The sequence below is a fragment of the Balaenoptera ricei genome, chromosome 12 (assembly GCF_028023285.1).
Source record: "Balaenoptera ricei isolate mBalRic1 chromosome 12, mBalRic1.hap2, whole genome shotgun sequence".
Lineage (NCBI taxonomy): Eukaryota > Metazoa > Chordata > Mammalia > Artiodactyla > Balaenopteridae > Balaenoptera > Balaenoptera ricei.
Genome location: NC_082650.1, coordinates 81,109,581 through 81,135,956, shown reverse-complemented (window position 1 = coordinate 81,135,956; position 26,376 = coordinate 81,109,581). Strand labels below are relative to the sequence as shown.

The window sequence follows — 26,376 nt, the reverse complement described above, 5'->3', positions numbered from 1 at the left end:
TTTTTTGGGGTTTTTTTTTTTTTTTTTTTTTAGCATAACCTTACTTTCTGGCAGTACAAAATTCTCCAGTCTTATATATTCTCTGCTACGGTTTTGGATCTGCCTTTTTACCAGTAAATGCATACGTACCCTTGATAGAATGTGATGGGAATGACACGTTACCCCTGTAGTTTCCTCCCCAAACCCATAACCACAATCTAATCCTGAGAAAAACTGGAAAATGGTATTAGAAACCAAGAGCTAGGTATGCTCATTGTTACTGAGGTATCATCACTTCCAGGCCTTCCAAGTCGAAGAACAAAGTTGTTACCAACCTTTATATATATTCATATATATGTAAATATTTCTATATTGTCTATCCATCTCTGTATTGAACTGTATATAGATTCATAAGATGTCTCCAACTCTAATCCATTACCACATGGATAATTCTAGTCATCTCCCCTTGTTCATCTGTAAACTCCCACTCCAGCAGTGAGAATATTAATTGATCAATTCCAGTATGCATATATACTGAAGTGTCTCAGAATTGTTATCTTGCGGTCCTGGGAAAACAACATTATCACCCAGAGTAAGTTGTTATGTATAGTTTTCCTTTAGCCTTGAAAGTATCCACTGACTTCCAACTTACTTAGGTCAGCACCTTTGTCCCTTACCTCCTTCAGTGAAGTTGTTCATACATTTGTAATACAGAGTTTGAGTTACTGGTATGTGTGAAGTACCATTAAGTGAGACTGGAAAAATCTAGGGGAGGAGAAGGGTTTTCTGGCAAATCAAGTGTTACAATTTTATGTATAAGTTGAAAATACTTGTTAGAGATCAAGGGGAAATGTCAAGTAGACTGTCAAAAATTGATCTCAACCATTTGTCTGGTATATGAATTTAAAATATTTTCCCTGAATTAAGGTCCATCATTTGAATTTGATTATGATATGATTAACTACATATTTACATTTTATAATTAAATATATATTAATATATATTACACATTTTATATGGAAATGAAAATATATTTTCTTTATATCTATTCCTTCTAGTTGACATTTCAAAATTAAGATGTGCTCTGGGTGCTTTAAAACCTCATAGCAGAAAATTCTTGAATGCCACTTGCATTGCAATCATTGTGTTTTCTATCTATGATGAAATTATGCTTCAAGTAGTTAAGATCCAGCATGTCCATATGCAAAAGTGGGGGGGGGGGGCTAAACTGGAAGATTGAGATTGACATATACACACTACTATATGTAAAATAGATAACTAATAAGGACCTGCTGTATAGCATAGGGAACTCTACTCAATACTCTATAATGACCTATATGGGAATAGAATCTAAAAAAGAGTGGATATGTGTATGTGGATAACTGAATCACTTTGCTTCACAGCAGAAACTAACACAACATTGTAAATCAACTATACTCCAATAAAAATTAATTAAAAAAAAAATGAAGTTCAAGAACAGCCTGAAAGGACAAAATTGTCCCTACTCCAATCACCATTTGAATGGAAGGATCCTTGATCAGGTGCTTCTATTTAAATATATCCTCAATTATCTAAAGTGAAGAAGAAAACGATCATTTTTTTTTAACGTCTTTATTGGAGTACAATTGCTTTACAATGGTGTGTTAGTTTCTGCTTTATAACAAAGTGAATCAGTTATACATATACATATGTCGCCATATCTCTTCCCTCTTGCATCTCCCTCCCTCCCACCCTCCTTATCCCACCCTTCTAGGTGGTCGCAAAGCCCCGAGCTGATCTCCCTGTGCTACGCGGCTGCTTCCCACTAGCTATCTATTTTACATTTGGTAGTGTATATATGTCCATGCCACTCTCTCACTTTGTCCCAGCTCACCCTTCCCCCTCCCCGTGTCCTCAAGTCCATTCTCTAGTAGGTCTGCGTCTTTATTCCCATCTTGCGCCTAGGTTTTTCAAGACCCTAGCCTTCAAGTAAACTCCAATGGGTATTTTTCCAACAGACATGATAGGTAGGCAAAGTTAAGCTTCTCTATTAAGTATGCATATTTTCAAATCAATGTGAATATGCTTAATTTATCAAGAGTTGCTCTTGTTACTGTCAGCAAGTACAAAGTTAGCTAAATTAATACTGTACTAATTTTCTTTTGTGCTTTATCTATTACACTTATTTTTCTTCTCATAATTTCAAACTACATCATCATGGATTATATTTTGTTTCAAGGAACTGCAGAATCTCAGCTAAAACAGGCATAAAATAAGGGTATTACAGGTAAACATTACATGTATTTCTTAGGGGTTCGGTCCAATTTTCCTAATAGCTATAAGTAAGGATTTTAGGAAGATTATACCTTTTGGGGGGGGAGGGAAATCACAATATATATACTATAAACAAGAAGAAAAGGCTTTATTTTCACCTATTTCTAAAGGTTTAAACTTGGGCTCTTCCACAAGAAACTCAGAGTGTGAATCAATCTCACAGAACTCAATGTCATTTAAAAAATACTGAAAGGAGAAAATTGCCAGTATGATTTTCCCCTAAATATCCTCATCCCACTTACAAATACACACACATAAACAGCACACATATTTTGCACATGCGTAGACCTGACCATGAGAGACCATCTGATGCTAAATGCGGTGACTGAGCTTTCATATTAAAGAGACACAAGGATCTTTTTCATCAGAACAGTGGCTGCTTCATCTGAGGATATGGTTTACCAATGAGTTGAAACTATCAATTAATATTTGTGAAAAGAAAATAATTATATTGCTTATTATAAATGATAAAATTAAGGGTTTTAATGCCAGAAAGGTTATCAAGATAAATACATTAAAGTTGAATTTCTTTACATGGTTCACCATGGGGGAACTATTAAAAAAAATTGGGGCTTCCCTGGTGGCGCAGTGGTTGAGAATACGCCTGCCAATGCAGGGGACACGGGTTAGAACCCTGGTCTGGGAAGATCCCACATGCCGCGGAGCAATTAGGCCCGTGAGCCACAATTACTGAGCCTGCGCGTCTGGAGCCCGTGCTCCGCAACAAGAGAGGCCGCGACAGTGAGAGGCCCGCGCACCGCGATGAAGAGTGGCCCCCGCTCGCCGCAACTAGAGAAAGCCCTCGCACAGAAACGAAGACCCAACACAGCCAAAAATAAATAAATCAATTTATTAAAAAAAAAAAAATTGTAGGACACTTTTTATCCAGTCCAAGAAAGTGATGGCTATAAAAACTGCTGAAATGCTCATAATAAGATGCTAAATTAAAACACCGTTTTCGCTTAGATCTCAATTCCGTGAAATTATAAGTGTTTTAAAAAGACTAAAATGCTGAGTAGTTGTCTCTGGGAGCCGAGGTTACAGGTGATTTGCACTTTCTCTTTATACTTTCCTGAGTTTATCAAGCCTTGTAAAAGTCAGACAGTAATGTTTTAATAATCAGTGAACCACATTCATTTTATTATTTTAATTGCTTTATCAAACGAAATTCTCTTGCTCACACATTATGCTGGCTCAGATAAGTATGTCCTAAGAGTGAGTCCCGTGGAGGTCCTGACAACCACAGAGAAATTCTGCTCATAGTTTAAAAATAACCCCAGGAAATTACCTCCAACTTATAAACAACACAGTCTCATGTTCTCTTTGCTCTAACTGATAAAGCAAATCTTCCCTGGGACTCAACAGGGTATTTTAATTAATACTGTTTTCATTCTGGCAATAGTCCCTGCTTCTGTTAAATTCAGAGCAGCTCCTATGTTCAAAAACTGAAGAGGAAGGTAGATGTGAGTTTTTTGGCCCCAAAGAGGATTTTTGTTTCCTCGGCATTGGGCCTGCTGTCATTCTATAGCCCAAATCATAGTGATGAATGTTGTGTCCTTGGGATCAAGGGCAGAGTTAAGCTGTGTTGGAAGAGAAATCAACCCTGACAAAAATACAGCCCCATGAAGGAAAAGTGCTGTACAGAACTAGATCCGTCTTTGAATTGGAGCTATCATAAGATATACCTTTACACCTTTTCTTCTTTATCCAATCATTTGTTGATGGATGCTTAGGCTCCCTCCATATCTTGGCAATTGTAAATAATGCTGCTATGAATATTGGTGTGCATGTGTCTTTTCAAATTAGTGTACTCATTTTCTTCAGACATATACCCAGGTGTATCTGTGCTGGATAATATGGTAGTTCTATTTTTTAGTTTTCTGAGGAACCTCCATACTATTTTCCATAGCAGTTGCATCAATTTATATTCCTACCAACACTGTACTAGGGCTGCCTTTTCTCCACATCCTCACCAACATTTATTTGTGAGCTTTTTGATGATACGTGACAAAAAGGTATGTGATGATATCTCGTTGTGGTTTGTATTTGCATTTCTCTGATGATTAACTATGTTGGGCATCTTTTCATGTACTTGTTTGCCATCTGCTTGTCTTCCTTAGGAAAAATGTCTTTTCAGGTCTTCTGCCCATTTTGTATCAGTTTTTTTGTTGTTGTTGTTTGTTTGCTTTTGGACATTGAGTTTTATGAGTTGTTTATCTACTTTGGATATTAACCCCTTATCAGTCATATCATTTGCAAATATTTTCTCCAATTCATAGGTTGTCTTTTCATTTTGTTGATGGTTTCTTTTGCTGTGCAAAAACGTGTTTAATTAGATCTGTTTATTTTTCCTTTTTTCTCCCTTTGCCTTTGGAGACAGATTCCCCCAAAATATTGCTATGATTTATGTCAAAGAGTGGCCTGTGTACCTGGGCTGTGGCCTTCATTTTGTGTCCTTAGCTTTTTTTTTTTTTTCCTCTCTTTAGGGGGTACAGGAAGGTTAGAACTGGATTTGACTAACTGTCCTTCCCCCAGGTAGATAAGGTTCTGGTAAAATTGTTTCCCTTGGAGAGAAGTCCTTTGTCATGCTCTGGACATATTTCAATATGGTTACTTTTCCACTACCCCTGCCGGAAGCATAAGGGGATTTGTCTCTGATCTTCACCATGAGTACCTAGTAGCTCCCCTGGAGATAAAACCCATGAAAATGCGGGGGAGCCATGACTGTAGCTTCCAGAAGTTTCTCACTCTCCTGCTAGTTAGTGCAAAATAAGCTTCCAGCAATTTGTCAAAATAATTTAAATATTCCAGCCACTTTATGGCTTCAATGTCTCTGCTCTAGGTAAGAGGATCTTCTCTATATTTACCTTTCTCTCCAGATTTCAGGTGATGATTTGTCCTGGGACCCTAATTCTCATGGGAGAGGTGACTTCCACACAGCTTCCCTAGCACTGATTGTTTTGGATTGAAGTTAAAAGGAAACCCATTATTATTCTCTTCCTGGGGACATCTTACAACTGCGTATTTCAAAATATAATCAAAATATTTTTGTAAGCAGAGATTACAGTTAAAATGTAAATATTAAAATATGGTTTGTCATGTTTTGAAATTTAAGGATGGAATTTAAAGCAAGAGGAATATAATCAAATTGGGGCTGTCCTTAATTCTCAGGTTTTATTGCTTATCTAAATTTTATGGACTATTTAGAAGATAAATACTATTGATTGGTGACACAGAAGCAATAAGTAGTCACAGAAATTGATTAATAAATACTGATTTTTTTTTTCAGCACTTCATCTATATAAACTGTTTATTTGCAGCAAATGATAAAGTTAAAAAGAGTGTTTTTGTGGTATGGATCATAATGCAGATAACAAAATTCTAATTTTTCCTTGTAAAAGATGGACATGTGCAACTTTTCTTTCTTCTCATGGAGGCAATATGTTAACTTCTATGTGTCATTGTCCCTGTGAGTAATGTATCCCTATTTACCTCAGCCTATGGAATTTTACCTTTAACTTTTCTATAGGTAATACATTCATGTATCAAAAAAATTAACATAGAGAGTGAAATGTCTCCCCCATCTATATCTCCATCCTCTCAGTTCCAGCTCCTATGTATATACTGTAATTAGTATTTAAGCACAAATTTAAAAATCCAATATTTGCTTGCCGATTGAACATTAGATTTTTGGCCTCAGCAATTAAAAAGTTGAATTCCAGAGAAAGACAAATATCATATGATATTGCTTGTATGTGGACTCCAAAAAAAATGATACAAATGAACTTATTTACAAAACAGAAACAGACTCACAGACTTAGAGAATGAACTTATGGTTACCACGGGGGAAGGGTTAGGGGGAGGGATAGGTAGGGAATTTGGGATTGACATGTACACACTGCTATATTTAAAATAAAATGCCTTTCCATGAAAAATAAATAAACACAGGGTTGAATTCCCATTAATTGTAATGGGTAAGACTTCAAGTAGAGCAGATTTGTGGGAAAAGCTCAGAAATTCCATTTTTGGTTTTTGTGCTTCAGATTCCTTCAACATATCCAAGAAGATAGATTGAGTAGACAGTTGGACATGTGTCTGAATTCATCATAGAAAGTCAGGCTGGGGACATACTGTCAGAATCATCAGTGATTAGACGGTATTTAAAGCCATGAGACTGGATGAGGTCACCAAGAACAAGCGTGTCTATGACAAAGGGAACGCAGCACTGAGCCACAGGCACTGCAATACTAAACATTCAGGAAGGAGAGGGGTAAGCTGTCAAGGAGACTGAGGTGGAAACACGTTGTAGGAAGAATATTAGGAGGGTGTGATTTCCCAGAAGCCAAGTAAAGAAATAATTTAAGAAGAAGGGACTAATTAACTGAATCAAATGCTGCTAATAGGGTTAGCAGTTCACTTTAGGTGATGCACTAGCCAGATAAAAGTGGTGAGTGAGCTGATCTTGGATAGATACTACTTCCTCTTTGGTTTGCGTCTACGCTCTCTTTAGAGAAATTCCTGCACCTAAGAGCTGTTTTCCATAACTAGCCTGCTCCTCAGTGTCTCCATGTCTCTTAAGAAACTGGCTCAGCAGACAGTCCAGTATTTCCTGATCTCTTAGTATTGCCTCTACTATTGCTTTTGGGGATATGGAACTTCTTCCTCCACAAAAGATGATGTTTCTCCTCAGAAGCTTATTTTTAGTAATATCTGTATCATATCTAGAAGTTATTTGACATAGGATGCATAATAATGTCATTCTCTATCTAGTGTCTGAGACCGATGTAAATCTTTCCGTTAGTTTTAGTAATTTTTTGGTCATTTAGGTTTAATTTGCAGGAGGAAGGTAAGGGTGGGATGATTATTTATGTTCACACCACATTTCCTGTAGGTTTGGCTCTGTTAAATCGTATTCCAGCTACTGACCAGCTGGCTGACCTCAGGCAAGTTACTAAACTTCTCTAGGACTCAGTTACCCTATCCATAAAGTGAGGGATGAAGCATAAATGGTTACTGTGAGAATTGTACTGCTCACCACAAATTAAACACTATTTAAGTTTCTGCCATTTTGAAAGCACACAAAGATCTTTAAGATATATGAGCATCCGTGCTTGTCTGTTATCGGCAACCTTAAAGGCATCTTTAAACACTGGGAGTAGACAGGTTGATTGAACATATAATGCAAAGAAAAAATTTCTTTTTCTCATTTCAGTGACGCATTGGGAGAAGGTATGAAGAGGTGCATATTATTACCAAGATTAAAAGAAAATAATTCTGGAAAAATCTGCAGAACTTTTCTATAAACAGGACACATTACAGAATCATGTTATGAAGATTAAAAATATGATAGCAGAAGCATACTGCTCTTGGATTCTGTGATTAAAGGAAACATTATTGTGTAGCTCCTAAAATTAATTTAGAGTATTTTTAATGCCCTTAGGCATATGACAGAATAATGTAAGGTCACAAGCTTTAATGATAGCAATCATCACTGAATTCAATTTCTTCATGCTGGCTGCAATTTAGTTGTTTTTCTTTTAAGAGCTGTTTTAATTCAAGGAATTAAGAAGCAAAGCTTAGTATTTAAAACTTCCTGCCTACAAATTATACTGCAGCTTTGTGGTGAATGTAGAATAGGGGCAAGATCTTTTTTCAAAAAAATTAGAGAATTTTAGAAAAATAAAAACTTATGTTCTGTATCTTATTTTTAAATTTTAAATCATTAAATGATTAAAAGAGATCTGATTCAATCTATTGATTCATTTTCTAACATATTTAGGAAAACAATTTTGTTTTCAACATCAACAATATCAATAGTATTAAAATCAAAAGCAAAAATATATGTTTTCTCTTGCTATTTTTATAAATGTTAGCACACAATGGGGTTATGAGATTCTGATTTTTTAAAAATAATTTGACTTTCAAAGTTTCAAAATACTTAAATGTGAAAAGGTTAGGAAAAAAGGAAAAGTGGGGAAAGAATGGAGATTTATTCTTTAAATTATTCAACAAACATTTATTGAATGGCTAATCTTTGCAAGTCCCTATACTATACAAAAGAACCTACTACCTTATGGAAAGGCCAGAAAGTAAACTGACAATAAAACTAGTTAAAAATTGTTATCACAGAGGAAGTGCTTGGAGCACAGAGGAGAAGGCTGAGACCCAGACAAGGGAAGGAGGATACTTGTGGGTGCACAGAGATAGTTTTCAGAGATCTGGGCTGCATGTTAAATGTGAAGGATGCAGGAAGGACATTACAGTAAGGAGTAGCATTTGCAAAAACTTAGAGACTTGAGAAAATTGGATATGGTTGGAATAAAAGGTAAGAGGTAGGGAATGGTGACAGTTAAGGCTGTATGGATAGAACCGTGATCAAGAAAAATGTCTTGTGGCAAAGAGACTTTGCTGAATCCTTAACAGGTAAAGGTTAACTTGTCAGTGTACTGTTACTGAGAGAGCTGCTTCTCAGAGAGATAATGGCCTTCTTAGGACAAACTAGCCTGATAATTGCTGATAGGTCAAGATAACAACCAAAAAGTGATCAGATACTTCAGCAACATTATATCATTAGTGACCTTGGCAGGATTTAGAGTAGATGCTGGAAACAAAGTTAGATGGAGTTGACCAATGAACCTAGAAGAATCTCTAGACTGTACTGAGGGCTTACCTGTGGCTGATAACCCTGAAAATAAAAGCTGTATAAAGGTGTACACTGTAGATAGAGGGTAAAAAATATCCTTGCATGATAGTAATCCAAATCCTTACTATTAAAAACTCTTTTCCAAGGGGTTTAACTGGGGGTTTGTACAGATGAGCTCTAATCTGGGCATAGTAAGTTTCATCCTCAGAATTCAGGAGCAAGGTCAGAAAATATTACCCTATGATATTGAAAGTAATCATGATCTTCATAAAACATATGTGTTTATCCACCTCCAGAGGTAAGCCACAGGAAGAAATGATTTGTGGAAGCTCTGCTGAGAACACTAATGTGATCATAATTACTATCAAGTGACTCATCTCTCTCCCAAAACTCATCAAGTAATTAATGTAAGGTAAGTTGGGTAATAATGAGTTGTAATATGTCTGAAAAAATTGGTACCAGGACACTAAGATGGCACCTTAAATGCGTAAAATGTTAGAGGTGAATGTATGTTAAATAGAAGTCTTCAAAGTAGTGTGTACACATGTTAAAGGGTCCACAAAATGGTCAACAGATCTATGCGAATGTTAAACAAAATATTCCTGCATCTAAAGATACATGGACGTGTGTATACAGACACATACACATATATATGTGCATATATATATAGGTTTGTTTTTATCTGAAAAGAATAATTAATCTTCCCCACTATTTAGTGCAGAGGTTAACACTGTCGTCCTCCTCTAGGAAGAGGGTGATGCACCCAAGTATGAACATGTTGGCAGTGGGACCCCTATCTCCTTCTCCTTCATCATACTGCACACATTTTTGTTTGTGCATGAAGAGTCATTCAGGGCAGAAGACAAATACACTGGTCAAAGATTGGGCTACATGAATGAGAGAATGCATTCAGGAAGCTCTGAACCATCTGATGTTACAGGAATGCAGGCAGTGTGGATGAGTGAGGAGATGAAGTGGGAATCCAACTGTAACTGTTGTGTTCTTGATCTTAAGTCATAATTCTCCCCGCCTCCCCTTACTTGTCTCTCCATTCAAGAAGCTGGTGAGCTCTGTGCTCATTGTTTTGGGGGAGAGATGTGTTAGAGATGCTAATAGGACAAGACTTACAAGTCCTTATCACTTTAATTTCCAGAATCTAGATGCATCAGATAGGGAGAGGATTCCTGGTATAAACAATATGTGTTGAGAGAACCAGAGGGGAGCAGGAGGCTCCCGTTTATAGGCCCCTAGGTTCAAAAGAGAGCCCTTGAACTGTGGAGAGAAGGGAAGGTAGAGAAAGATAGATAGAGACAGGGAGGGAGGGGAAAAGTAAGAAAGATAGATGGAGAAAGAGAGAGATGTGTTGGCGAGTCTTGTATCTTGTGAACAGGACAGCCACCTAGCACCTCACAAGGTATCTAGCATGTCCCCAGAGAGAAGCGTGTGGTGTGTCTAGGAAGATGAAGCCTTGGACACGTTCTCCAAAGTATTTTGTGTTCCACGTGGCACAGAATAGTGTCTAATCACTGGTAGCCAAACCAACTGGGTAATGTATATCACACTGTCAAATTATTGGAGCAAAGACAAGGACCACATTGTCCTCCTTCCCTCAATTCGTTCCTTGACACAACTTAAGACCTGAGTACTATAAGAAATCCCTGGGAGGTATATGGTGTATGTGGGGAGTGGGTACTACATTAAATGGTAGTAAAAGTTAATATTATTTTTCAGATAAAAACAAATATATAGATGACCCTAGAAGAGACTGAAGATTTCATCCACAATGATAAAATAGAAACAGAAGTTAAATTGAATTATAAAAAATTAAGTTGATTTTGAGATTGGATATTTAATAATAATTGTATAACTATAAGAATTTTAGACTTAATCTGCAAAATAATAGGGAACCATTATAGGAGTTTAAGTGCAGGAGTTTAACAAGACAGTCCTTAATAGAAGATTATTATGGAGGAGATATTAGAGGTTAAATATAGAGAAGCATGTTTCCTGATGAGTGGAAAGATACATTCTATATTACAATAAAGGTACATTAACAAATTGTGCCTTTACTCTAAAAAATCAATATGTTCTTGAGGCTGTTTATTATTTTAATTAAATAATTTTAAGATGTAGAATCATCAACACTGAGAAGCAAACCCTTACCCAGGGAGACTCTACCAAGAATTAGGTCTTGCAGTAAACTCAACCTGACCAGCTGGTCTAATTCTCTCTTAGTAGCTAAGAGTTTTGAGAGAGGATGATACTGAATTCATATAATTTCTAAGAATAGAACTCTTTCTAACAGTTATACAGGGTTTGATGGGATAGGGATTTGAGATCAAATTAAGTTGTAAGGGCAGCATAAGTGGGAGAAAGAGGATGCATTGTTTTTATATCTGTCCCTGGAATTTTATATTCAAGCTAGGGTCCTATCTTCTATCTTAACCAAGTTCTAAGAGCTGACAAATATGCAACGAAGTTTCAAAAAGAAGGCTAAGAAAATAAACACTCTAATAACTACCACATAGATGACTGATTCTTAATAATATATAATTCTTAATATTATGGAATTGAAATTAGTTTCATTCTTTCCTCCTTCCCTCCCTTCCTTCTTAAATATTTAGGTGCCAGACGTTTTTCTAGGTACCAAGAAAACAAAAATCTCTATTCTCACAAGGCTTGTGTTAAACTAAGCTAAACAGATGATAAATACATGCATATATCAATATATGTTACATCAGATGTTAAGAAGGGTTCTGGAGAAAAGTAAAGCAAGGAGAAAGATAGAGTGATGGAGTGGTACAGGGGTAGAGTTGAAATTTGAAATAGGATGGCCAGGGGAGTAGTGATGATGAGAGAGTGAGCCATGACATTTGCAAAAGAGTGTTCAGACAAAATAAATACAACTCTGAACATTCTGAAGTAGTAGCATGTGTGTCATATTGAAGGGACAGCAAGGGGCACAGTGTGGATAGAGTAGAGAGCAGTAGGAGATGAGCTCAGGGAGGTAACTGAGAGATTAGACCAGGTAAGGCCTTATAGGCCATTGTGAGGCCATTGGCTTTCACATTATATGGGTCAGGAAGCTACCAGTGTATTGCGTACAAAGTGGTAATATCTTACATTTGTAAAGCATCACTCTGTGAGACAGAGAATGACAAATCAAGGTTAATTCCCATGTGCCACCTTCACCCTTCATTCCCTGGTAAATGAAAGGGTGACACAGACATTGACATTGACAGAGATGGTGAAGACCCTGAAGTTGCAGGTTTGGAATGAAAATCAGGAGTCTGGGTTTGGGCATGTTATGCTCGAGATTTCCATTAGACAGCCAAATGGAAATGTCTGGTAAGTAGTTGGATAAATACTCTGAACTCAGGGGAGAAATGTGAACTGGAGATAAAAATTAGGGCATTGTTTTCATCTAGATGGTATTTAATACCATTAAACTGAATGAGGGAGTAAGTTCAATTATGGAAGAAAGAGAATTGAAGCTCCAGTCACACTAACTAAGGGATAGAAAGATGGAAAGAAACAGTAAAGGATGCTGAGAAAGATGGGTCAGTTATTTAAGAGGAAAATTAAATAGTTTTGAGCTCTTTAAGCCATGTGAAGAAAGTGTGGGAAATACTGCTTATACCAAATGCTGCTGACAAGTCAAATAAATTGCATACTTAGAATTGGATTTAAAGTTTATCTGTGGCCTAGAAAAGAACAGTTTTGGTAGGTGGGAGCTAAAGCCTAAATTCAGGAAGTTTAAAAGAGAATGGGAAGAGAGAACTTATAAACACTTTCTCAAGACTTGCTAAAAAGGGGAACAGAAATTAATTTCAGTATCTGGAAGGGGATTTGGAATTAAGAGAGGGCTGCTGTTGTTGTTGTTGTTGTTATTAATGATTCTTAAATGGGAGTACCTACAAAATGTTGCAGGATGATGGGACTGATTGAGCAGAGCAGTGAAAATTGGTAACACAAGGTAGAAGCGAGGAGAGTTTCTACTGTTGTGTTCTTGAATAAAACGGGGGGAGAATAGTTTCTGGGACACAGTGGAAGGGCTGCCTGAGACCTAGGAACAGCTAGCTTATCAACAACACTGGTTGGGAAGGCAGAGTATAAAGTCTCAGATGCAGGTGGTTAGATGGTGGAAGCTGGTGGAGATTTTATTCGGTTGCTTCTATTTTCTCTGTAGAATAGGAAATGATGTCATCTGCTGAAAAATGAGTGTGGCTAAGGAGGTGTGGGGCATTTAAGGCAAACAAAGGGATGAAATGGTGTTCTAGGACTTGAAGTCAGCAGACAGGGAGTGAAGTGAGTCAGTTTGCTCTGTGTTTTTCTGTAACCAAAGCATTGAAGAGGCTGATTATCTGGATTTGGGGCTTGGGCACAAGAGGGGCAAATGAGCTGAAGATATTCGTAAAGGTATTATTTTAATGATGAATCATAGAACTCACTTGGTAAGGAGGGTACTGTCAAGGAAAAATGGCACCAGACATAGTTGAACAGACAAGGTTGACTTTATTCAAGACTATTGCAAAGGAGGAGAGAGACTGAATTCAACTCCACTGAAACAAAAGGCAGGAGGGATTGTAAGAGCTGGGGTGAGTTAGTGGAAAAGTACTAGAGGACATTGGAAGGTGGGGTTGGTCAATGGGCTGTGTCTAGCACAGTGAAAATCACTCCTGAGTTTTCAGATGCTTTCTTTTGTGATTAAGCCATCTGTGTTTGCTAATGGCTACTTATTGAGTTAGGTTGCTACCCCCCCCCCCCCCCAATGAGAGATAGGGGTACTGTCTTTCTTGATTACATTTCAAAGAGATGGCATCCAGGTCCTTGAAAAAGACATCCCTGGGTTGTAAAACTGGTAAGAGGCTGGAAGAAGATTTGTCTACATTTCAAAGAGGCAGAGAAAAAATTTGCAATTACAGGTTTTCTAAAATAAATCCTCTAAGAAAAGAAAGGTCAGGGGCCTATAGTCAGAAAGAAACTTGTTTAAAGTTTAGTCTAGCTAAGGGGAATGTTAAGTTTGTCTTGGTCAGAAGTAGTAGAGAAGATGGTAAGAGACATGAACATAACATTAGGATAAATGGATTATGGGTCCCTATTTGGTCAAATAAGTTTAGGTATTGGCATACTGGTAGAGGTTAGTAGGAAACACAGGTCTCATTAGTGACATCTTTCTTTTATTTTTTAATTCCGTGGGAGTAAGATTTTCTGCTCCAGGAAGGAAAACAGTTGGCATATTAGAAGCAAAAATGGGTTGCATGTTAATACAATCTGATATTTATTCTCAGAGTTCCTCCTGGCCCTTTTTATACTTGAGCGAATCCTTTGAGGCAAGTAAACTGATTTTGCAAATTGTGCCATAATAAGTAAATATCAAGAAAAAAGGAAGAAAATAAACATTTAGTGTACATACATCATGTATCAATAGATGCTAGATATTTTCTAATGGATTATCACATTTAATCTCTACAGTCTTAGAAGTAAGTAAGAATTAGTTCATATTTACGGATGAAGAAAGTACATCTGAGGTACTTAGTGGCATGGACATAAATACACTACCAAATGTAAAACCGATAGCTAGTGGGAAGCAGCCGCATAGCCCAGGGAGATCAGCTCGGTGCTTTGTGACCACCTAGAGGGGTGGGATAGGGAGGGTGGGAGGGAGGGAGACGCAAGAGGGAAGAGATATGGGCATATATGTATATGTATAGCTGATTCACTTTGTTATAAAGCAGAAACTAACACACCATTGTAAAGCAATTATACTCCAATAAAGATGTTAAAAAAAAAAGAAAAAAATAAAATACAGGAAAAAAAAAGTTATTTAACGTTTTAATCCAACTTAGCGTTCTTTGGTATTAATTAAGACCTCTTCATTGTCATTGTCTCTATGAAATATGGACCTGTGACTGTGAGGCCAAATGCCTTTAAAAATAGCAGATCAACCCTGGTTATTGACGACTTTCTTTTCTCTGGTGTAATCACTTCCATATTAAATTTTTCCAAATATACATTTTCTTAATAAGTATTTTATGGCAAAGACAACCATTGTATAGGTTATTTTTACTCCAGGGAGGGTCACTGCCAATGTACTGTACAGGCATTTTTTTAATACTAGCATAACGAATAGTGATTTCCAACTGTTTCAACTGTTAATCAAAGAATATACCAGTAAGAACCTAACTAGCAGGTTTGCTGAAATACCTTTTTACTTGAAACTCCACATTTTAGTAAAATTGTTTATTTCGATGTGCAATTTACCTCCTCTTAAAGCATTTTCCCATCCATCTCTAAAGATAATATATAGAGGTTTTTTTCATTTTAATGACACAGTCTAAATCCACTTGATAGCTGTAGAGGAAAAAAATACATTTAGCCTGACCTTAAGGTAGTAATTCTCTTGAAGCAAACACTGTATTTCTCCACTTCAATTCCACTGGTATGAATATTATCTTACAGGATTCTGATCATATTAGATTTGGAAATATAAAAATGTCTGTTTTAACTACAAATCAGCTTCAAGACTTTGTCTTCAATATCAAATATCTCTCCAATTCAAATCACTTTGTTTTATTTAGAGGTACTGTCTAAATACAACAGATGAACCATGTTAAAAAAAAAATCAAGGGACTTCCTGGTGGCCCAGTGGGTAAGACTCTGCGCTCCCAATGCAGGGAGCCTGGATTTGATCCCTGTTCGGGGAACTAGATCCCGCATGCATGCCACAACTAAGAAGTCCACATGCCGCAACTAAAGATCCTACATGCTGCAACGGAGATCCCTCAAGCTGCAATGAAGACCCGGCGCAGCCAAAATAATTAATTGATTAATTAAATACTAAAAAAAAATCAAATTGGTTGACTCTGGCTATTGATTACTAGAGAATGGAAACAATATCTGGGCTCCAGAGAATTACTGAAATAAAGTGAATATGTATTGAAACATCCTAAAATCGCCATTTATTAAATCATGCACAGCCCACTCTTTCAGTTTGAAGTGTGCAATGAATTATTTTCATGCTATGAAGATTGCCAGAGTTTTGCATGTGGTTGCCAGTCCTTGACATTCTCTGGAGAAATGATCTGAATTGTAGGGATCTATTCCATGCACTTAGGGAATAAGTGTACATACTATGCTTGCAGATCAGCTGACGCCATTCCCTGATATCTGTTCTGACTTCCTGCAGCAGAGAACCTTGTCCTTACTGCATAGACTAGTGCATAGAGGAGTCATCACGCTAGCATCTTCCGGAGGTTCACCCCACCGTGAATGTTGCACAAGCCACTACATTTCTCTTCACTTCGTTTATCTTTTTCAGAAAAGTGAGAGCAAAAGCTCTGGCAAATTGCCACTACTCTGTGGGGATTTCATAAGAATTTGAAATGATATATGCAAAGTGCAAAGCATTAGGTGAGTAAGCAGAGCAACTTGCAGAATCACCAAAAGGAGACTAAAAAGGGATTTTATGACTTTATAGCTTTGCACTTACTGACTTTGATTTTAACATCATTTCAAAAGTAATTATTTTTGCTTATGACCTTATTTTGAAATAACATGTTATAAATAGGAAATCTAGATACCACATAGCATAGATAAAAGTGAAATTGCGTGTACTCCAAAAGCCCTCATGGGAGAGTTTGAATTTTGTCAGCTTGGCTAGTCTGGAACTACATGTCTCAGAATCCTCTTCCCTGAATGGTCCCAGCTTGGAGTTGCCCACAAGAGAATTTGCATGAGATATGGACCAGTGAAGCAGTAGCTGTCACTCCCTGAATGTCATCATGGTTTGAGGCAGAGAAAGACAGATGTGGAGGTGCTGACGGGTCCCAGTGTACCTCACTCTTCTTCCCTACTCTGAATACTGCTCTTCTTCTTGTTCCTTGACCCCCCTGAACCACAGCCTCCCAGGCCCACGACATGCTTGGCTGTGAACCCGCAGAGGCAGTAACCGAAGAGTTCCTTCTACACCAACACCCACTGCAGCCCACTCCAGCAGCTGGGTGGTCCTTGTTTCCAGGTCTCCTGTAAGCTTTAACATGGGCCCCTGTGCCAGTGCTCCAGGAGAGTGCCTAATGATGTATAATGACTGCTAAATAAACTTCCATCTCCCCTTTGTGAACCCTTACTTTCCCAATTTCTCCTATAATTCCGCAATGTCTAATTCCTGTAATAAATTCTTGATTGCATCATACCCATAGTGGTTCTGTTTCCTTGATTAAAGCCTGGCTGATCTACTGAGAATATGTTCATTGGTATTCACTTGTACACTTCTTTTCTATTATTATTTTTCATCAGTTAATTCAGTCAACATTTGACAGTTATTTAACCCTTTTGTCCTCCTGTCTCTTCTTCCTTGCTTTCTTTCTTGTCTTTTTTAGACAAGTAAGCACTTAGAAAGTAAGTCCTAGGAGAGCAGGGACTTATCAACAGTATGTCTTATTTCTCCAAAATGCCTCCTGCACCTATAACGTATCACCATTGTTTCTGGTACAATGATAAATTATTGTCAAATGACTTGAATAAATTTTATTTAAAATGGAGTGATTTAATAATGTAATTCTTAAGCTCTTTTGCTAATGGACATTCTGATTAATGATTTGAATCTGAGTTCTCACCCACTTTCATTAGTCTCCCTATAACTAAATGTAACCCAGTGTTGTGTGAGCATAATGCAATTTGCCTTCATTTACACAATTGTTCATTGCCTTCTTAGAATAATCAATGTGATTTTGTAAATAACCCTAATTCTGAATATCATATATAAAAGACCAAGTTTAAATTAAGCTGTCACTATAGTTACAAATCATATTTGCTCTGTTTTCTTAATACAATATTTGGCTTTCTTAAAATCCTTATACTTTAGGTAATGTAGTAACGAGAAATAGTATATTAACTCACTTTTAAGAAACTTTAAATCAGGAAAAGCATTTAATCTGGATGTTGTATTTATTAAATGAAAAAAATGGGTAACATTCTTTACTTTTATCTTAAAATGTTATTCTGCGTAAGTCCAAATGGTTTCTTTTTTCCAATGGGAATTTGTTATTCTTCAGAGTAGTTAACTCTATCTTCAAGAAAGCAGTATTACCTTTTTATTTGAGGCCAGGGATAGTGGCATGAGAATTAGTAAAAACACTAGTTGAAATGGGCTACTATGGAAAGAATCCTAAAATTCTCAGAATGGAGTATTTTATCAATACTTCTTATTTGTTGATGGTTATTATGGTGAATCAGAGAATCCTAATCAGGACTTTTTAAAAATGATGCAAGGATTTGGACACGATTCCTAATTCTGAAACATGAGCATGGTAGCTATATGACATTGGCTCATTTGCTGTAAATCTCTCTAAGTTTGTTTACTCATATATTTACAATGTTTAATATTAATTCCATTTATGCTTGTTGAGATATTATAGATGTAAAAGATGTTATAAGTAGTAGTAGTATGAATGTTAATATAGTTATTACTAATAATTATTGATTCTATTGACCCTGTAAACATTTTCTCAGGTGTCAGCCCAGTTCTACCATTTACTTTTAATTCTGTCATATGTGGATTAGCTTCAAATTATCTCCTGTTACCTCCCACATCTTACTCAAAACCTTCTGTTCAAATGAGAAATTTTTCAGAAAGAATTACCTGGTTGTATGTCATAAAATCAGCATGGACCCATGATCATAGGTACTAGCACTCACTGACCTTACTTACTGGGATCCCAAAAGATCCCTTCCTTTTCCAGAAGGAAAATATTGTAAGTGTGAGCATGTTTAAACTCTGTATTATAATCAATCTCTAAATGTAGACCCTCTCCACTTAAAAGAAGACCTGTTTGCCTTCCCTTCATCTTGAATTTAATTTTATGTCAAGATCATCCTGTACTATTTAGTTAACCTTGTACAAGAGAATAACATTTCAGCATTTTTGTCCATGTATTTTTTATACTCTTTTAAATTTTGCTCTTTGCTCTGCAGCCCTTCCATTATTAAAACTTAAAGAAAATGAGGTTAAAGTGTTTTGCTCCTGTGGAAATAATGCACAAAAAATTTTATATTTGTTTCAGATTCTTAGCTCTGAATTCCAAAATATACTCTTAACCTTTACAACATAAATAATATCCTTGAAAAAATTTTGAGAGTGATAAGGATTTATGTAATCTGAAGAATCAAGGACTAGAGAACTTGCAGTGTGGTTTATGTTATGAACTCTAGAGTAGGATCAGTGGAGGATGTATTAGTGTGGGTGATACCAGCTGCTGGAAAGAACATATCCAAAGTGTATAAAGACCTAAACACAATAGGAGGATATTTCTAGCTCACATAACTATCCAATGCAGGTGTTCCTGATTGCTCAGAGGTCTCCTCCACGTGGACATCCAGTGACCCAGGCTCCCTCCTTATTGTGGCTCAGCCAACCCCTAGCACTTCCTCACTATCCGCAACTCAGTGTCCAACTGACTGATGGGGAAATTGTGTGGGGAGGAAATTCACCTGCTCCTAAAAATCTTTGTTCCGACATCACACGCATTCTTATTCTGTGAGAACATTTACATGAGGACACTATGCTATGGTGTGAATCATATCGGGTTTTGAGTGGTAATAATGTTTTTCTATTATGGTAAATGAAAGCACTAAATTATCACATGTAGAATTATCTTTCAATGTCTAATTGGCTCCTGGAGAAAATTCCCTTATCGCCAGCTAGAATGACTCCAAAGGAAGCAACTGAAAGGAATAGAAGATCTGCCTCCAAGACAAGACAGTTGATAATGCTGAGGTGATCTACCATGACTCATTAAATCACTTACGGAAAAGTGTTTTAACACTCTTTGTCAGTACACTATACACTATTTGTTCTTTTCAATCCTTGCATTAAAGATTTCAGTACATGCTTGTTCTTTCCATTTGAACATAGCCCATGCTTATTATCCCTTGTGCATTATATACGTAAGATTTTGAGAATAAGTGAAGTTTTTTTCTTTTTTAAATTGTGTCTAAACTTTGCTCACCATCTAGTATTCATACGTGAGATGAAAATGTGGCTGTGTGTGTTCGAACCTTCAGTTATTGTGTCCTTCAATTGTATTTAGGAAAATAGGCAGTTATTTCCATATTTCTGGTTTTATATACTCCTCCTGAGTAATCTGATCTTTAAAGCCTAGAAATATAGAAGTAAGACTAAAAGTACACTTTTTTTGAGACTGTACACCTAGTTTAGGAATAATTCTAAAAATGTTCTCCCGATATTCCTGTCCCATGTTTATTCAGTCAAACGCTAGTCTAGTTACTTCCGTGAAGGGACTGCGTGATTATGATTCAACTGACCTTAACATAGGAAGCTTATCCTGGTGGACCTAATATAATCACATGGCCCCTTAAAAGAAGAGGAAAGAAGAAATGGCAGTCAAAAGATGTGGTGGAAGACATCGGAGGAGCCATGAGGCAAAAAGGGAGATCAGAGACATTTAAAGCTAAGAATGACTCAGCCCATCACTGCTGTCTTTGAAGGTGGAGGAAGGGGACCATAAGCCAAGGAAGTCAGATGGCCTCTAGAAGCCATGGACAGCCCCCAGTTAATAGCTAGCAAAGAAACAGGAACTTCAGTTCTACAGCCACAAGGAACTGAATTCTGCCAGCACCCTAAATAAGCTTGGAAGTAAATTCACCTCCGGAGTCTCCAGAAAGGAATGCAGTTCTGCCAATAACTTTGGCCTTTTGAAATCAGAAGCAGAGAACCAGCTGAGCCATGTGCCTGGACTTCTGACTTAACTGTGACATAATAAATGGGTATTATTTCAAGCTGTTATATTTGTGGTAATTTGTTACATCAGCAAGGGAAAATTAATATTATACATGCCTTCATGGGCCAAGAAAACCAGTGTCTTGATATTAGGTAGCATAAACTAGTGGAGTGGAAATGACCCAGTGGTGCTTCCAGAATTTTCAAAAATAACTTTACCACATGATGTTTTTAAAATGTTCACTAGAAAGTTTATAGTTAATTATCAAAGTCCAGTAACACAGCTTCACACACATCTAGGACTTAGGGGAAATCAAGTAGAATATACAACACTGAATGAATTTTAACCTTATGTTCAGTACCTGCAGAAACCTCATTATTTCATAGGGATACAGTAGCTATTCTCAACAATCTTGGATGGGATTGAAGATGGAGGCTTTCAGCTTTTGTAGACTAATGACTTTGGTGTGTATTTTCACCCTCTCAGATTTTCAATTCTTTTTTTATTTTTTACATGAAATCTTCATATCCCTTATGTGGAATTACAAGGACAAAACTGCCTCCAGTTCTCCGTGGTGATCCATTTGGAGACAACACTGTACTCACTTTAGAAAACACTTTCTGAAGAGACACCTGATGTATAAAAGTGTTTTAAAAAATCAATGAACTTTTAGAAATGGTGACAAAAATGATTAAGCAGCAAACTTCAAAATCTCAATGAAGATTTTCTTTTATATCAACAAACATTTATGAAGAATCTACTGTGTATCTACTGCTAGGATATAACAGAAAAAAATCAATTTGGAGCCAGACAGAATTTGGTTTGAATCAAATATTCAACTACTTACCGCATGTACCTTTGGGTAAGTCACCCATCTCTTGGATTTCAATGGTCTCGCCTATAAATTTGAATAGCAGAAACTACTTCACAGACCAGCTGTGAAGACTGAGTAGATTCACACATAGGAACATGTCTAGTTGGTATTTGTAACAGGCTGTATAATGGCCCCAAAGATATAAAATTCTAATCCCTGGAAACTTTAAATGTTACCTTTTATGGAAAAAGGATCTTTGTAGCTTGATTGAGACTCTTGATATGGGAAGATTATTTATCTGGGTGTATCCAAAATGCAACCACAAATGCCCTTATTTTAAAAAAAAAAAAAAAGCAAAGGAAAGAAAAAATCCCCAGAAAAACAGAAGAGGGCAAGGCAATGAAACCATAGAGGCAGAGATTGGAGGGATGCAGGGGACACGGGTTCGAGCCCTGGTCGGGGAAGATCCCACATGCCGCAGAGCAACTAAGCTTGTGCACCACAACTACTGAGCCTGTGCTCTAGGGCCCGCGAACCACAACTACTGAGCCTGCATGCCACAACTGCTGAAGCCCGCGTGCCTAGAGCCCGTGCTCTGCAACAAGAGAAGCCACAGCAATGAGAAGGCCGCACACCGCAAGGAAGAGTAGCCTCACTCGCCACAACTAGAGAAAGCCCGTGCACACCAACAAAGACCTAACACAGCCAAAAATAAATAAATTTAAAAAATTTTTAAAAAAGCGATGTGGCCATAATCCAAGGACTGTCAGCAACCATCAGAAAGAAACTGGAAGAGGCAAGGAATGACTCCTCCTCAAGAAATTCCTAAGGGAGTGCTGCCCTGATGCTACCTTGATATAAGCCCAGTGAAACTGTTTTTGGAATTCTGGTGTCCAGAGCTATGAAACAGTAAATGTTTGTTGTTTTAAAGCTACCAAGTTTGTTGTAATTTGTTATAGAAGCCACAGGAAAATAAAATAACAATGCTCAATGATTGTTAGTTTGCTTTCTCATCTTTGGATAGGTTTTTGTCTAACTAGTATTACCTCATCGGGACTTTCATTCGGTTTTCATCACTGGAAACCAGATATCATAACCCTTGTAATATAACTGTGATACAACTTTTTCATCTAGTTGCCATTTTACTCAACAAATTTATTTGGTTAAAATATTCCTACACATGTTTATTAACAACCAACTACCTGCAAGGCATTGTACTAGGGGATATTCAGGATGACAAGAGGACAAGGTCCCTGGCCTAAAAGAATTTGTAATCTGCTTTAGTAGTCACAGTTGTATAAGGCAATTTGTGCTAAATAGGTTTTAAAAAACTGGAAAATTAAAGGAGGGAAAGATTCATTCCCACTAGAAAATCAGGAAAGTCTTTATGGAAGAATTCACCTTTGACCTAAGTCTTCGAGAGGGCTATACTTTCTGCAGTTGGAGATATGGGGCAGGAAAGAACAGCAAACAGCAAACATTGGAGAAACTATGAGTGAACTTGATAAATGGGGCCATAATATGCCTAGCAAAGTGTGAGAGGAAAGGCTATTTAACCAGAGGACTAGAGAGACATATACTCAGTCAAACAGAGCCTCAAGATATTGCCCAATCACCATTCTAAAATCAAGTCCAGTCCCTAATTTTTGAAGATTGCATACGTTTAATTTTTAAACACTGGAGACTCTATCAGGGCTATGAAAGGCTTTTGGGGGTTTTTGTTTTGTTGTGTTGTGTTTTTTGCTTCTGTCAGTGCTAATTTTATTCCATTTATAGAGAAATTCCATCTCCAGTAGTTCCATAGTCAGCAATTAGATAATCTTATATTACCTACACACATATTTGTGACAACTGTCTTACATGTACTAAGCCTATCTTCTGACAACACAGTATAAAATTAAAAACTGCATATAGAGAATATTAATGCTGCTATGAAATGGTAGCACAATGCTGCAAAAAGTCATCAATAATTTTGTTCATAACTATGAAAGGCTTTTGGCACCTAGGATATGGTGGACCAGCAAAAATGTCCTTAAGAATCCTTAGCTAGATTAAGTGAGGGAACAATTAGATTTTTCTATTGTTGTCTGGATATTTCAAATTATCCTCTTTTAACTGTCAAATTCTTATATTAATTTGATAGTGAATGAAGGCAGAGGAGAATACCAAAGTGTTCCAGTTTGCCTGCATAGTTTTTCCCCATTGTGTTTTAATATAAAGTCCCTATAACTTTAAAATGTTTGCATTGTTATTCTCCTCTTTTCAGAAAAATATGCAGAGTCCAAAGCATAAAGCCATGGTATGATTTTAGTTTAAAAGTCTGTGAAAGAGAACAGCATTCAAACAGCTGAAGACAGGGTTCCATCAAAATACAACTTGCTGTTGTTTTCAGTGTAACTATTAGATTTTCTTATACCCGACTATTCTTTAAGTCGATCCACTGCGGTAGGTGTTTTGGGGCTAAACTGGAAGATCGATGTTCATTATCCTCTGTGTAGATCATCTCTTGTTTTACTCTGATATAGAATCAGTCCAAAGAGGGAAGGAAGGACAGCAAAAACACCCAGGCAAGTACAGGGGAGAGAAACTGATGAGCCATGAAGCAGGGAAGGGACATTAGACACATTTGCTCCTGGAGCTCATGGGTATAAACAATGGAGGAAAAAAATGTGAAAGTGAGAAGCTGGAGAGAGAATTACAGAAAAATCCAGCTCTGCTTAAATAATTAAGTTTCACTACTACGTTGGTTGGACAGGTAAGTTTCCTTTCCTTGATAAGTAAGGAAAATGGACCCTAACCCTTAGGTACTCAAAAATAACTGGATATTCTGATATTTACTTTAAAAAATGTTTTTTTGGCACATGGCTGTGGAATATCAGTGGCAGAATCTCATTGTAGTTTTAACTATTTTGAAGATAATTGATTAAATGAATAGACAGCAGGCCTTTACAGCTGTATAAGATTTTATAATTTATATTCAGTAAATATAATTACACTTGACTTTCATAATGATATAGGTATGGCAGGTATTAGGTCTGCTTCCTAGGTGGGAAACTATAGATGGTGGCCTTCCAAGGTCGCCTAACCTCTTATTTGCAGATCTAGGACTCAAACTTAGGTCCAGATTGTTACCCATCCAACTGCTAACTGACTGTTGTATACAAAAACGGATGCACCAATTGTTGAGGAAAAGCATTGGTAAGTGTCAGGCAGTATCTAATAATAACAGTTACTATTTTAAGTGCTTACAGTGTTCCGGGTACCATTCTACGTGCTTTATCCGCACAACCTCCATCTGAGGTAAGAGTTAATAGTATCACACCATTTTATGGATGGACAAACTGAGGCAGGAAGAGCTTACGGAGTGCCTAAGATCTATAGCTAATGTGAAGCCAGGATTTGAATCCAGGGAGTGCAGCTTCAGATCTCATGCTCCTAACTAGGTATATCGCTTCAAATTCAGATATGTAAGAAACAAAATTATTTTAGGTCTAGTTCCTACTAACAGATTAATAAACAGTCACTCCTTAAATGCTGTACCGGATTTAATTTGGGCATGTTTACATTTTGTTCCTCACCAACCCATGGCTGGAAATGTTCGGCCAAATTAGACTAGAAAGTAACACTGTTGTGTTACTGCAGACACCCAATTTAGACAATTAAGACTCCCCTATTTCATTTTGCTTTGGATGTGCAAGACCTAGCATTTGCAGAATATAAGTTACTTTGAAAGGACTTGGGAAATATTTCTCTTAATCAAAAGCTAAAGTCAACAGTGAGAGATAAAAATGTTCCTATGCATTATTAATATTGTCTTTATCATTTCTAGCATCTTTTCTGATCCCAAGTGGATCTGCTAGGCAAATGTTCAACTTTCTCCTTCACTTACTCCTTCACTTACCTGAAATGAATTTCCCAATGTCAATCATTTACATTCCAATAGCAGAGAAGAGTGCTATAATGTAGATTCGGATGTCATTTATCCCTTAAGATTAAAAAAGCAGGTCTCCTGGTGTTGTGTGGGCCCATAAAGCTCGTCCTGGCCAATGAGATATAAGACTTCATCTTTCAGTAGTCATGCAGGTCTCCCTGGGGAAACTTAAAGGAAGGGAAGCACAGAGTGAGTGGCTGAGACTGGTGCTGTTCTACACCTTAACAGGGAAAAGTACAAGTGGGTTGTAGGTTTCTGCCTTCTTCAGACAATTAAGAAAACCAGAGAGGAATTTGCATTGGAGGTTTTACTCAGTCAGGGTTCTCCAGAGAAACAGAACCACTAGGATATACATATAGAAAGAGTGAGAGATTTGCTAATTGGTTCATGCTTTGGTGGCAAGTCTGAAATTTGTAGGGGAGGCCAGCAGGCTGGCAACCCAGTCAAGACTTCTATTACAGTCTTGAGGCAGAATTCCTTCTTCTCTGGGAAACCTTAGTTTTTGTTTTAAGACTTGAAACTGATTGGATGACGTCTGCCCATATTATTGAGGGTAATCCCCTTAAAGTCTGATGATTATGAATATTAACCACATCTACATAATGTCTTCAAAGCAATACATAAACTAGTATTTGACCAAACAACCTGGTACCATAGCCTAACCTAGCTGACACATAAAATTAACTCATCTCTCCCTGTAATTTTTCTCTATTACATATCACATATCTATAGATCATGTGCTTGAACAAATAAAGTTAGTTAAGATACAGTAATTGTCCCAAACTCTCCTTATCTTTTTCCTGACCTGCCCAAATAATATCTTCAGGTCACCCTGAAGTATTTCTGGTTACTCAACATCCTGATGCCTGTCTTTCCTCTGACCATCTGGACTTGAGGTTTGTTCCTCTTCTCTCTGGATATTCCCTGTAATGGATCATACAGCACTGACCACATG

The 26,376-nt window shown here is 37.1% G+C and overlaps 1 long non-coding RNA gene across 1 annotated transcript in view; it reads right to left on the bottom strand.

The window, feature by feature from the left end:
* The window catches only part of LOC132376444 (uncharacterized), a 106,290-nt gene extending 80,838 nt beyond the window's left edge, over positions 1 to 25,452 (bottom strand). The window contains exon 1 of the long non-coding RNA XR_009506301.1: positions 25,392 to 25,452. This is a non-coding gene — a long non-coding RNA (uncharacterized LOC132376444). The remainder of the gene's footprint in view (positions 1 to 25,391) is intronic.
* Between the last annotated feature and the right edge of the window lie 924 nt (positions 25,453 to 26,376).